Source organism: Vicugna pacos, chromosome 11 (assembly GCF_048564905.1).
Source record: "Vicugna pacos chromosome 11, VicPac4, whole genome shotgun sequence".
Taxonomy (NCBI): Eukaryota; Metazoa; Chordata; class Mammalia; order Artiodactyla; family Camelidae; genus Vicugna; species Vicugna pacos.
Genome location: NC_132997.1, coordinates 88,021,071 through 88,034,597, shown reverse-complemented (window position 1 = coordinate 88,034,597; position 13,527 = coordinate 88,021,071). Strand labels below are relative to the sequence as shown.

Below are 13,527 nucleotides of genomic sequence, written 5' to 3'. Positions count from 1 at the left end.
TTGTTTTCGAGCTATTTTACAACTCTGTTAGTTGCAGAAAATTGATAATGATGCAAACAATTCCTGTCCCTAGAAATGCAACAGAATCATGTCCGGTAGGATGTAATTGATCACTGCTCTACAGACAAACCAGCCATGCATCTATTGGTAAATTCATTTCAGCGTTCCTCATTGTCCACATACACATGGTTCTTTGAATTCTCCTTTGAACCAGTTGTAACATCTTACTGGTTCCCTCATTAATAAATTAATAAAATCTTTGGTATGTGATCATGTTATATTTGTATGAGCTCATGATTTGACCTTTCAAAATTGTCCTCTGACACCCTGGACATGCCATAATATCTTCAGTCTCTCTGTGGTGGTCTGGTTTCTTCTGCCCCTTTGTCTTCTCCACTCCCTCTCCCCATGCCCACCAGTTTCTGTGGTAAAGTCTCTCTCACCCTTCAAGGCACCAAAAATGTTGTTAAGTGTCCATTTCTCTGTCAAACTTTAAGCCCAATCCATTCATCCATCCATCCATCCATCCACCCATCTCCAACCACCCAACTTAGTCTCAGTGCCCCTCAGTTGCTGGCTCACACGTTGTTAGAGCATTTCTCACATCAGATTCCAGGTAATATTATAGGAACTGCTAAAAAACTGAGGGTACAAATATGGCCACTTCTCTACTTAACCTCTCTTGACTTCAGTGTCCTTAATCTACAAAATGGGGATCATGACAGCACTGACTTCACAGGGTTGTTGTAAGGATTAACTGAGTTAATCCATGAACCCACTGAGAACACTGCTGGTTATAGCTGACCCTTGAACAACATGGAGGGTAGGGGCGTGACCCTCCTCACCGTGGAAAATCCATATAATTTATAGTCCATTTGTCTGATTCTTTTGTATCCTTGGTTCCTCCATACCTGCAGTTCCGAATTCACATCTGTGGGTTTAACCAACCTCAGATTGTGTCGTACTGTAGTATTTACTATTGAAGAAAATCCACCTGTATGTGGACCTGCACAGTTCAAGTCCATATTGTTCAAGCTCAGCTGTACATAGTAGCTTTGAATAAATGTTAGCTATCACTATTTTTCGTTATATTTTTCTAACTAATTGCTTGAGATCCTCTATATCTTAGGTAGCAGAAACTACTGCTTGTTCACAGAATCTGTTTTCCTTAGACTATATTTCCATCCCTCCCCTTCAGCTAAATATGATCAGAAATTGTATATGTGCATTTCAAGTCTGGCCCATAAAAATTCCCACATGTGCTCCTCCAAGTTCTCTCCTCTTTCATAGGGGCTGCAGTAGAGCCTTCAATGACCAGAGTAACCTTAGAACAAAACGTTAAAAATGGCAGGTGTGTTGTCAGCCTGGGTTCCTGAATGACCGCCTGAGGCATCACTCACCCTTCCTCTCCCACCACCACCATCCCAGAGATTGCAATAGGTTCCTCACAAGGATTCCATCTCCCAAGAGTTGTTGGGGGTTGCTGAGCACAAAGATGGATCAGTCTTCTTCCAACACCAAAAGGAAATGGGGACTCTTTGGGATACCACTTCTGTAAGATGTCACATGCTCTTTCGTGATGTCTTTTTACTAGTCTGATCATGCCCTTTCTAGCCTAGACAACAGCACAGATGCAATGGTTCTCTGCAGGAGGAGAGCCCTCTCTGTCTGGGCTCACCTTAGCCAATGATGTGCACACTTATTTTCAAAGTTACACCTGTTAGTGATTAGCTCTCACAGCTCAGAGTCACGGGCATGTGGGCTCCAAGTGTGGATCTCATTTCAGCGTCCTAGAACCAGAAGTAATAACAGGCCCCCTTTACCTGGATGACCGTTACCTGGCCACCTTTCACCCAAAGAGTGAGGCCGCTTTGGGAGTGCCAGAAAACACAAAGATCTCTTTACACTTCTCTTGAAGCCTGCTCATCCAACATTTATATAACAAAGAGTAGCCATTTGCCTGGCTTTTCTTTGAATCAGGCAATCTTTACTCTGGGTTGATGGGAAGCTGGAGTTTTTGGTCCAGCCTTCAATGGGCACTATGTTAGATCATTTGATCATGTCTTGACTAGCATCCTGTTACAGCATTATTTTTTTTTTTGCTTGATTTTTTGTTTTGTTTTGTTTTTTGCTTTGGGGGAAGTAATTAGGTTTGTTTGTTTGTTTGTTTGTTTGTTTTAATGGAGGTACTGGGGATTGAACCCAGGAACTCATGCATGGTAAGCATGTGCTGTACCCCTGAGCTATACCCCTCTCCCCATTATTACTTTTTAAGTTTTCATTCTTCTGAAATTCCATCCATCTCACTTGAGATAGAAGCAGTACGTGGGATTTGGCTCCTGTGTTTGCAGGAGCCCAAAGAGGGTAGCTATTCTAGTTTGTCCTTATTGTTTTTGGCTCCATGCCCACTCCTTTCTGATAACTGTGAGGACTAGATGTGATTATACAGTAAAGCACTCAGCACAGCCGTTGGCACGTATCGAACACCCGGGAGATGTAAACTTCCATTATAATTCTGGGCGGACAGCCATGTCCTCCAAGCCTTCCCTTCGCTGTTGCCAGAGCAAGAGTGCTGACCAATACACAAGGTACATTCCGTGTGTCTACGCGGCAATAAATACCTCAGCCTGAAGAAACTCCTCTGATACCTGCAACTGGTCCTCGTGAACTTTGGCCAAGTTATTTCAGAGCCGTTACCAAAGTGGGAAAGCAGTTACTAGGCGGGTAGCTCCTTTATGTCATGGTCAGAGCAGCCAGCCTGACCTCCACACACATTTATTTCCTCACCCATCTTCTCTTCAAGGGGCCCCGCCCACGGATGCCTGCTGCCCAAACTCCCTCTCTGCTTCAGAAGCCACGGGAGTGGGGGAGGGGAGAGAAGGCTGCAGATTTGCCAGCTCCTGGCAGGAAGCTATTTTATTTCATTTAGAGGACTGCTTCTCCCAGGCCATTTAGCCGCGCAAAGATAAAGGCAGGTGCAAAGCATTGTCTCCACGATTAAGAGCAAGGTTAGCATGGTTTTCATCAGAATGGGGTTTCTTTCCAAGAGGAAAAGAAGCAACTCTATTACTGTTGGCAATGAGAGGGGGAGAGAGGGAGAGAGAGAGAGGGAGAGAGAGATTGAGTGAGTGAGTGAGTGTGTGTGTGTGTGTGTGTGTGTAGGCAGGTGGGAGAGGGAGGGAATAAACATGCTCCCTGCAATGAAAATAGGAGACATGAGTGATTTTTCACAATCCAGTTCCACATCTAAATACTGTGTTATGTATGAGAAGTCAGATTTTCTGTTTTTCTCCCCTGCGAGCATTTCATTTCCTCAGTCTGCTGGGCAGTTACTTGAAGAGCGTTTTCTGAAGAGCGTTTTCCAAAGAGGATGACGCAGCACAGTAAATGGCCCAGGGGACTGCTCTGCTCAACCCTAAATCAAAAGTCACTGACACTGTCTGATGGCTACTTGGCGGCCTCTTGGGCTCCTGACAGCTCCAGCCCACTGACCAAGTCCGGACTGACCTGGCTACGATGCAGTGGGCATTAAAGGTGACCAGGTGAATCCTGATCCACAGCGGCCAACCCTGCAGAGTCACAGCTTCAGAGGCTGCACGTTCTGACCAGGACCTGTGGCCTGACATGCCCAAGCCAGAGAGTGTGTGTCAGCGAGCTGGATATTTAGGGGCATCAGATTGCTGGGTCAAGCGTACTTTCTGGTGTTACTGGGTATTAGGGAACTTGTCTTCATGCAAATTCAGGGTGTAAATCTGGGGAAAGCAGATTTCTTTTTTTCAGTAGTATTTTAGTAAGACCATTTTGATTATAACTGATCAGTATTTTTTTTTTTGCCAAAAAATGCCTCTGAAGGGGTCAAATATGCATGATATCTTTTCAGAAATTGCTCCATCATTTGGACTCCCAGGGATATTATGAAATACACAAGGCCGTCCATCCAGTCATCATCTAAGGGGAAAAGTGTGTGACAATCAACATATACTGGGTCCCTTTATAACCGAAGAAGCAGTTTTTATTTTTGCTACCGTTAGAATGTTCCTACGTAAGGAAGCTAGGCTAAAAAAGCTAGCATTTTGAAGAACCACTTCCCTTAAGCATTGACGCACAGCAGGCAGAACCATTTCTTTTTTGGAAAACGCAGAGCATCTAACAACCGATGGATATTTTTGCACCGTGGCCACAGTCCACCTCCATCTCCCCTGCCATGAGCTCCTGGAGGTGAGGACGTTCAGCTTTGGTAACTTGTTTAGAATTGTATTTTCTTATTTTCAGAGTTAGTGAAATGAGATTCATCTCACAATAACAATGTTAACGTTAAAAAAAAAATCATCCTCTGAAAATACAGAAAAGTTAGAGAAGGAAGCTGCCAAGTGAGTCCAGCAAGATTCCCATCTGACCACGCCAGCGCGGACCCAGCCCCGCGCCGGGGGAGGCTGCTGCCGCTACGCAGGGCGCTCCCGGCCAGTTACAGAAGAGGCCCAGCCGAGAGAGCGGAAATTCCAGAACAAGACCTTCGACAAAAGGCCTTAGAACCTCCTTCTCTCGTGTTACAGACACGCCAGGTAAGAAACGGGACGCTTCCTTGTGATTCTGTTTCTCAAACCTCGGTCCTCAGAATCACAGAGGGTGGGGGGCGGGGGCGACGAGATGCTTCTTTGGAGTGAAGATTCCTGGACTCCAGTCCAACCTAGTGAATGAGAATCTCTCAGGATGGAACCCCGGAATATGCTCTACTTGAGATGCTACCCATGTGATTGTTAGATTTCCTCAAGTTTGAGAACCACTGTTATTGCTTTTCTTAGATGGATGTTTTTGTCTATTTTTAGTTAGGTGATAAAAATAATGGCAATTAGTGCTTACTCTGTGTTAGTCATCATTCTAAATACTTCTATGTATGTATTTACTAATTTGACCCTTTTGACAACTTTATGACACAAGCCTATTATAATCCCCATTTTATAGAAGAGTGGACAAAAGCACAGAGAGGTTAGGGAACTTGCCCAGTATCACACAGCCAGTATTCAAATCCAGGCAGAGTCTGGTTTCAGAGTCCACACTCTTAATCCTAGACCAGACTATTTCATGCCTTGGCTTTCTGTGGTGTGATCACAACCCCCATGTCCCATTCATCTGGCAAACACCTCTTCTTTCAAGGCTAAGTTAGCATTTCTGCCTCTGAATGCTTTCCGTAACCCCCATGAGGTAGAATGCCTCTTTTTATTTTGTGTGAGAGGACAGAGGGGGGCACAGACGAGTGGCAGAGCAGCAATCTTGCCTCTTGTCCTTCCCCCTGACCCTGTGACATTTACCACTTGCTAGCATAGGCATAAAACCATAGTTCTTAGGTTAATAAAAGGAACTATATCCAACAAGATTCACTGGCACTGAATTTACCTGTCAATCAAACTGTGAAAATCCGTGTCAGATTTCCAAGTGTGAGGTGAAAATTCCCCTCATTTACTAACCAGAGCAGGTCCAGGTGAAAGGCTGACCTAGGTCATTGTACCAGCGACCACCTAAAGCAAGACCGAGCCTTACATCATATTTCCAAACGCCCAGGACAGTGCAAGAGTTCTGTGGTGTTTGTTGAATGAGTGAATGAATTCTGTATGACCATGGACCACTTTCTGTTATCTCATCAGTAGAAACACCCATGCCTAGGGGACACTTCCTGTCCTTATCAAACCTCACCCTCTCCAAACCAGTGATCCCACTTTGCTATAGAGGACACTTACCTTTCCTTAGCAATTGAAAATGTGCTGATTGACATGATAATGCCTCCTATTTATGTAGAGCATTCACCCAAAATAGACTGCAAAGCCTTTTGGATTGTCTGATCCATCCTACAATAGTGCTGGGAATTGGGCTTCGTTATCGTCCTTGTCGTGTATGCAGAACCCGTAGAACTGAAAGAAGGTTAATGACTTACCCAAGGTCATCACATGTGAGAGGCTTAGCCGACCTCAGAAGTAGGTTTCCTAACTCACAGGCTGGCCCTGTTCTGTCCTGGGGTCCCTCCTGCTTCCTGTGACTCCTAATGCCTTCTACCTCAGTGCACATCTTTGCGCTCTGGCCACGTACATGTTTTCCGGTATCTGATTCTCTTTCAATCCCCACCAAGTGCATTTCCAGTGTGACAATTACTCCATCAGCCACTCCAAGCAGGAGGATTTGAAAGGAGGGCCGCTATTTTCCATGGGTACAATTATTTATGTGCACAAATAATTGTGCACATAATTGGCTAATGGAGAGTGCAATCGGCCACATGTGGGCATAATTAGCCACTTGCCCCTCATTTGGAGGGTATAATTAACAAAGCAGACAATTTTGTATCTGTGGATAATTGTACGTGCAGAAGAGAATGGCGGGTAGGAACTCCAGTCCTTAATTACTTCTCACATCATTATTTCCAGAAAAGCATTTTAAGGTAAAGGTAACTTTCCGTTTCCAATTGCCGGCTTGGATCAACCGTCAGATCTAGCTGTGGGGAGGAGGCAGAGAGCAGGACTTGGGGAAGGATGAGCCAGGACCTGGGTGCCAAGCTGAAGTCTGAATCGTCCTTGCCAGAAAAACCCCAGCAGCCAATTACCCTGGACACTACACTGGAGCCCACCTGGTGGTCAGCCATCTGCCCACGCAGACAATAGAGCTCAAATTTTGTCTTTCTTCACTACTGTGCATCATTTTTGCTTTAGCAGTTTTAACGTTTTCCTCACTTTGTGGTTTTATAATCTCAGGAACGCCAGTTGGCTTGGCACAGTAAGTGATTTTGTTCACTGCTGGAAGTGGGTCATTTCAAAAGCTTTAACAATACCTTTAGCTAGTCATTCATCTGGGGATGGACACAGAATAATAAATCGAGAACGCATCTCTTGGCGGTTTTTCCAAGACCTTAGATGGCAGAGATTTCACAGTCTGCTGTGCCCCCTGCATCCTGGCTTAAACAGCTCTGCAAAACTTTTCCCACTCTCCCACTCAATCACACAAAAATACACTTGCTAACAGCAGATCCTAAAAATACATGTCACATGCGAGCACAAGGGAAATTATTTCTTAACATGAATTGACTCTTTAGGAAATATGCAAGCTGAGTAATTTTTTAAAAAAGAAACGCCAAATCTCCTATTATACCATCCTTCATCTCCATCAGAGTATTATCTTTAAGGATTGGGGAGGGTGGTGTGCACAGTGGTTGAGGGAACAGACTTTTTAACATTAGAAAGTCCTGTGTTCCAGGCTTGGCTCTGCCACTTGCCAAATGTGTGACCTTGGACTCAGTTTCCTCATCTATGAAATGGGTTGTTCTGAAGGTTAAATGGAATACAGGTAAAGTCTTTAACATGACGCTAGGCACATGCTAAGGGGGCTGATAAGTGGCATCTATCATTAATATTAAGAGCCTCATCTTTCAGTCTATAGCATACCTTATCTGTACCAGTCACATGACAGTACATATTACCATTTTACTGGCCTTATCTCCCTACTAAATGGACAGGAATGTTGTCTTACGCAACTTTCTAAACTACACAGTGTCATGCCCATAAAATAACTCATAACAGACAATGAATGGTGGTCCCCAACATCACATGAGACCCGACTCCAACATCCACTGGCTTCCAGCACAATGTCACACTTCCTTCGATGGCTTCTGGACCTGGATCATAAACTCCATCCTCTACCCCATCCATGGCCACCCTCATAGATTTAGGGCTCCATTCTAATTTCTGCTCCCACTTCTTCAGCTTCATGTCCTGTGTAGTCCTTCCTTCAGACACCCTCAGCACAGCCACTCTAGACTTCGTCATTCCTCAGACCCGAGGCACCTTAAGACACGGAGTTTTCTTTGAACTTGTCGATTTCACCTTCCTTCCCTTCCACCTTAGGCTGGGGACCAGTTGTGCACATCTCTTCCCAACTCTGCTTTCAGTAACTTCACAGTGATACCTTGAAACCAGTCATAGCAGGAATATTTACACCTCAAAATAAGTAAATGCTGCAAGTCAGGATGTCATTTCCAGGAGAGCCAGTTGCTAACCATTTTCCAGTATAACACAGTGTACACCTACATTATAACACCCCCCCACCCCCACCCCAAATCCCTTGAGACAGGAAGGAAGGGGGCAGGGCACAGCCATTCAAGGAACAACACAGCAATTAACAACAGAAAGGCAGACGATTCAATTCCCAGTAGGCCTCGAGGCTCAAGATGATGGGAGATTTGACTACCTTGAGCTTCATTATACGCCCTTGGTAATATTTTAGCGCTGTAGACAGTCTCAAGGCTAGCCACAAAATGTCAAAGTGGGAAATGGCCGACCTCCCGGGAATCCCAGCCCCTTCCCCAGGGTAGTTAGGCTGGCCCTTCCACTTACTAGCATTTGAAGCTACCGAGCCCATAAAAACTGGCAACACAGTGCCTCGCAGCCGACTATCTCCCTCCTCTTCTGAGACTGCCCGGCCCACACTCTGTCTGTGGAGTGTGTACCTACTTTTACTCTAATCTGAGCACCCAACCCCCACACCTTGTGACTTTTCTCTCGCCTTCTGAAACAGCCTACGCTCTATGCATTATGTCTTTCTAAATAAATCTACCTTTACTCAACTGTGGCTTGCTCTTGAATTCTTTCCTGTGCGAAGCCAAGGACCCACACTTGGTGGGGAATGTCCCAGGGGCTCAACCGAGGCCTGGGACACAGCCCTCCTCACGCCCCACGTCCGTTTTTCCTGCATCACCTTCACGCCTAATGATTCTCCATCATCCCCTATTGATTTCACTTACCTCCCTATTTTATACCCCAAAGTCAGCTCTTGGAGTGACACGTGTAACACTGCTCCTTAGTCCCATGCCCCTTGAGGCTCTGCTGATTCTACTTCTAGTCCCCGTTCACAGGTAACTGGAACAGTCTCTTCCTCAGCTCCCTTTCAGCCCTCTGGTCACTCATCTCTCACCGACTCCTAATGTGCTCCCCACAGAGGATATTCTTAACCTTCAGCTCCTGATGCCTGTATCATAGGCAGTGTTTTAAATACAATAAACACCTGTCTGTATTTCTTGTTCTGATAGTCGCATTATCTCTTGAAGAGAGGGAGAGGGAGTCGGGGAAGAGAGAGGTCGTATGCAGGTCTTTTCACAGCTGGCCCATCAGTCCCTTTAGAATGTTATTAACTCCGTTTTAATACTAATGGAACTTTTTCAGGCAGTGACTTTCACGTGGCATTTGATGCTTCAAAACGGAATTCGTTACCACGCATCCCGCATAACTCTCTCCAAGGGTCTCAGCCTTGAAGTGTTTACCCAAACTAATGGAGCTCTTCCCTGAAAGAAGCAAATCATAAATATTGTCTTTTATAAAATCAAAAATCCAGAGTAAGGTACTTACCACAAGAGTAATGTAGCTCAACGTAGTTTATACCGTGCACCCGCAGCTGACACCCAGGGCTCCTCTTTGGAATGTTCACAGAGCGGGGCCTGGGGCCCGAGGGGGCCCGAGGGGGCCCAAGGGGGCCCGAGGGGGCTGGAGGGAGAAGGAAGGTTACAGGGAGGCAGGAAGGAGGAAGGAAAGAAATGATTCCAAGGGCCTTGTGCACTGCTCTCTGTGACCGTGCTGCACATGGCTAAGTGACAGCCTGCAAACTGAGCTGAGCACGTTTGGCCTGCACAGTCCTTTTGGAAATTCGAGAGATTTTACACAAAAAGTGAGATTTCTGGCTTTTCCTGAGAAACCTTCAGTATTGGCCATCCTCAGCCAGCATTTCTACATGGGAGCACAATTGGCTGGAAAATGAATAGCAGCTGCCCCTTTAAAACAGGCATGCACTCTCCAGCTGGAAGCAGCCCTCACCCCCCACCCACTCGCCCAGGATTGTTTTACCTCCAGCCAAAATCACTCATTTATATTGTCAGCTGGGCCTCTGCAGGCGTTTGAGTTTGTGACTTCCAGTTTAAAGGAATCCCTAGAGCTTACAGACATTTAAAAAATTTCCCGAAGTGATGGTTTGTAAGACATGGTGGAATCGCAGTCTTTTATTCATCTCTGATGAATCTTACTGCATCTCTATAGCCCTTTACACACAAAGTGCGTACTCAGTTAACTAGAATGAAGTGCTCAGTGAATTAGATGGAAGAAACATCTGAGCCGTACGGACCCCAGGGTGGCCTTGCTGAAGCTCAGGCCCACTGGCACTGCCGGGACCAGAGCAACAGAATGTCACTCATAACAGTTTAGGCTTTGCTCTCATAGCAGGGGAGGTGCCATCCCCTTGGGATGTGTGTGTAGGATGCTCAGGCCCTGTAGAGAACACCAGTTAGAACCAGCAGGTCAGGGGAGCTCCTTTCGCTGGACAAATTTATTGGTGGGTCAAGATTTCAGTGCTTAATAAAAGGACCAGAGCACTAATGAGTCATTTAATCCATAGTTTGCCAGTGTGGGCCTCTGTTTCTTCATTGGAAAAACAAGGATTTGATGGGGGAGTGAACGTTCTACATGATTCCATTTCCAGCTTCCTCCAGAAGAGGGGTTGGTGAAGTAGAGTTAATCTCAGCGCTTTCACAGTAAATGTCTTTATAATTAAGCTTGTTACTGACTTGGAAACAATTTTTTTTTAATTTCTAAATTCCAATTAAAGTAATCAACTTTGTCTGTCTGATGTATAAGGAAGCGGGAGATTATGCGAATGCTATTTTCTCACCATCCTGTGTTGTTCTTTACAAAAAAAAAAATAGCTCGGGTCACTTTAGGGCTCTGCGCCTGCTTGTCTTCCTGAGCCGTTACCTTCAGCTTAGACAGTTTCGAAGCAAAAATCCTGCATGGAGATTAATGAAGACCTGTGTTACACCGCCTTCAAAGCATCTGCCTGTTCTCAAAAGTCATGCAGTAGCTCTCATACTAATTAGAACAGAACAAAATGGGTGCCTTTCCTTTTTGGTAGAAAATTAAAAACCCAGAAACCGTCCCCCCCCACTTTTGATGTAACCTGACACCGCTGTGCATGTGAAGCATCCCTCATGCTGAAATGAAGGATAAAGAAAACACCAAGGTGCTAATTGAATTCATATCTCCTCCTCTCCCAGAAGCCAGAAAATCGGAACTAACAAAGCAGTTCCAGTTCTTAGAATCTAAATAACCCAAATGCCCCCTTCTCAAGTTCAAATCCTTTTTAAACATCTGAAACTGTTGCCAATCAGATCTGATGCTTAATATTGCTGTGTACAAACTGTTTCTATGGAGGAAATTCCCCAAAAGGAAGCAAGAACATTATTTTAGCAAATAATGTGTTTATCACATAACCAATGCTATAAATCTGTGAGGGCTTGATTAAGAACTGCCAGAAGCACTCATATCAAGTCAAAATAAATGATCAAAGATGAATTTCTTAGATGAAGACCAGTATGACACATTTAGATCATTGCAAAGCATTTGAATCATGAAGAATATTTACATGTTCTAGTTTTTAAAATTTTATTTAATAATTATAGTATAAACCTGTAACTCTTAAATAAATCTTCAGTAGCAGCTACTACTTGTCAAGTTCTTATTCCATATTAGATACTGTTCTTGACATGTTTCATAAGTTTATTCCTCACTGCAAGCCATCATTATTCTATCTTACATGTGGAGGAACAGAGGCTGAGAGAGGTCTTTGTCATTTGAGGTTATTCAGTAAGTGGCATCATTAGGCTTTGAATCAAGGTCTAAATAATCCTAACACCTATGCTTTCAATTATAAAAGCACTTAGGATTATGAATTTGACAATAAGCACAGCTTTGGCCACATCCTGTAAATTTAAAAATTCATTGTTCTTCTTATTTTCTAAATTGTTTATTACAGTTTTTATTTCTTCCTTTTCAGACACATCTCTTGATGTTATAAATTTTTTTCAAATGTATGGCTAGAAGTTGTTATGTCATAAAATTATTAGCTTTTTTGTTTGTTTATCTTATCTGTCTTGATTACTTCCTTCTACTTTTATTTCTTCCTTTTCAGACACATCTCTTGATGTTATAAATTTTTTTCAAATGTATGGCTAGAAGTTGTTATGTCATAAAATTATTAGCTTTTTTGTTTGTTTATCTTATCTGTCTTGATTACTTCCTTCTACTTTTATTTCTTCCTTTTCAGACACATCTCTTGATGTTATAAATTTTTTTCAAATGTATGGCTAGAAGTTGTTATATCATAAAATTATTAGCCTTTTTGTTTGTTTATCTTATCTGTCTTGATTACTTCCTTCTACTTTTGAATACTGCCTATCAAAAATCTCTTCTCCCCCCCTACACATTCTGCCATTTTTGCTTCATTCTGGTCAGGAGAGTTAATGGATGAGAATGAATAATTAAGAGATGATGGAAAGATGTGAAGCTTAAACAGCCTAAGCAGTGAAGAAGACAATGGTGTTTGTGAGGGTAGATAAATGTGCAAAATAAAATAAAAGGTTTTAGAGGAAATAGAATGGCAGGATTTTAAGAGTTTTTCTAGGCTTCTAGTTAACAGCTCTTTATAAAAAATGCAAAGGCATTTAACTTATTCATTCATGTACTGTGAAAAGCAATGAATATCACACTTCTCCAATAAAATATGTAATAAGTCCCATATCAAACCCTCTAATGAGCAACTGATTAAAAGAAGTCAGTCATGTTTATCTCCATGGCCATGGACATGAATACCACCACTGAATTGTACTTTTCTCTATATTTTTTTTGCACTTGCCTGTTCACTTTCCTGTCTCTTTTCTTCCCCAGTGAGCAACTTAGGGAAAGCTACTGTGTTTATTTATCTTAGCATCCCCTGTCCCTAGCACAATGCCTCACACAGAATTGACATGTGGTCAATTCTCACTGAGTAAATATAGGTATTGTCTGGAAATCCTTACTGAACACTGACTGGATTGGACCTCAAAAACTAGTACTGGCCCAGGTCCAACACAAGTTTTCCAAGCCCTTTTGAGTACCACTTGTTAAGCTGCCAGGTCCGCCCACCTGGAAATGGGTCAGTGTCCCGAGCCCTGACCTGACCGACTTCCAGCTTCCTCCTCTTCCCCATCAATGTCTTAGCAAGCCCCATCTGCAAGCATGCATGAATTATGATACCAACTGTCCAGCTAATCTGAAGACATCCTAGACGAAGAGATGCTTGAGCACGGAGGAGAGTGCAAAGTGAGAAGCACGAAGTGAAAACTGAGGATGTAGACAGAGGACAGTCAATTAAAAAGAGACCTTGAAAAATTCCCTTAGATTGGCCAATGAGGTTGGAGGTCATTGGCAAATCTTTGCCATACAATTTAGGAGATGAGAAAATGGAGACAGAGTGTCCACAGACTTGCTAAAAACCTTTAGTGCCAAGGAACAGAGAAATAGGATGGTAGCTAGTGGGAAAATCAGGGTTGAGGAAGGTTTTGTCTGTCTTTAGCTTCTGTTTTGTTTTAAATGCTTGGTAACAATGCAATAGACACAGTCGGGAGCCAAGGGAAGATAGAGCCCCTCACCCTCAGAACTCGCACTGAAAGGAGGTCATAATAACTTAAAAGTG

General features: G+C 43.6%; 1 non-coding gene across 1 annotated transcript; it reads right to left on the bottom strand.

The window, feature by feature from the left end:
- Positions 1-2,181: 2,181 nt before the first annotated feature.
- TRNAG-ACC (transfer RNA glycine (anticodon ACC)) lies at positions 2,182-2,253 on the bottom strand. Its single transcript has one exon. It is a non-coding gene; the product is annotated as a tRNA-Gly (tRNA).
- Positions 2,254-13,527: the final 11,274 nt, after the last annotated feature.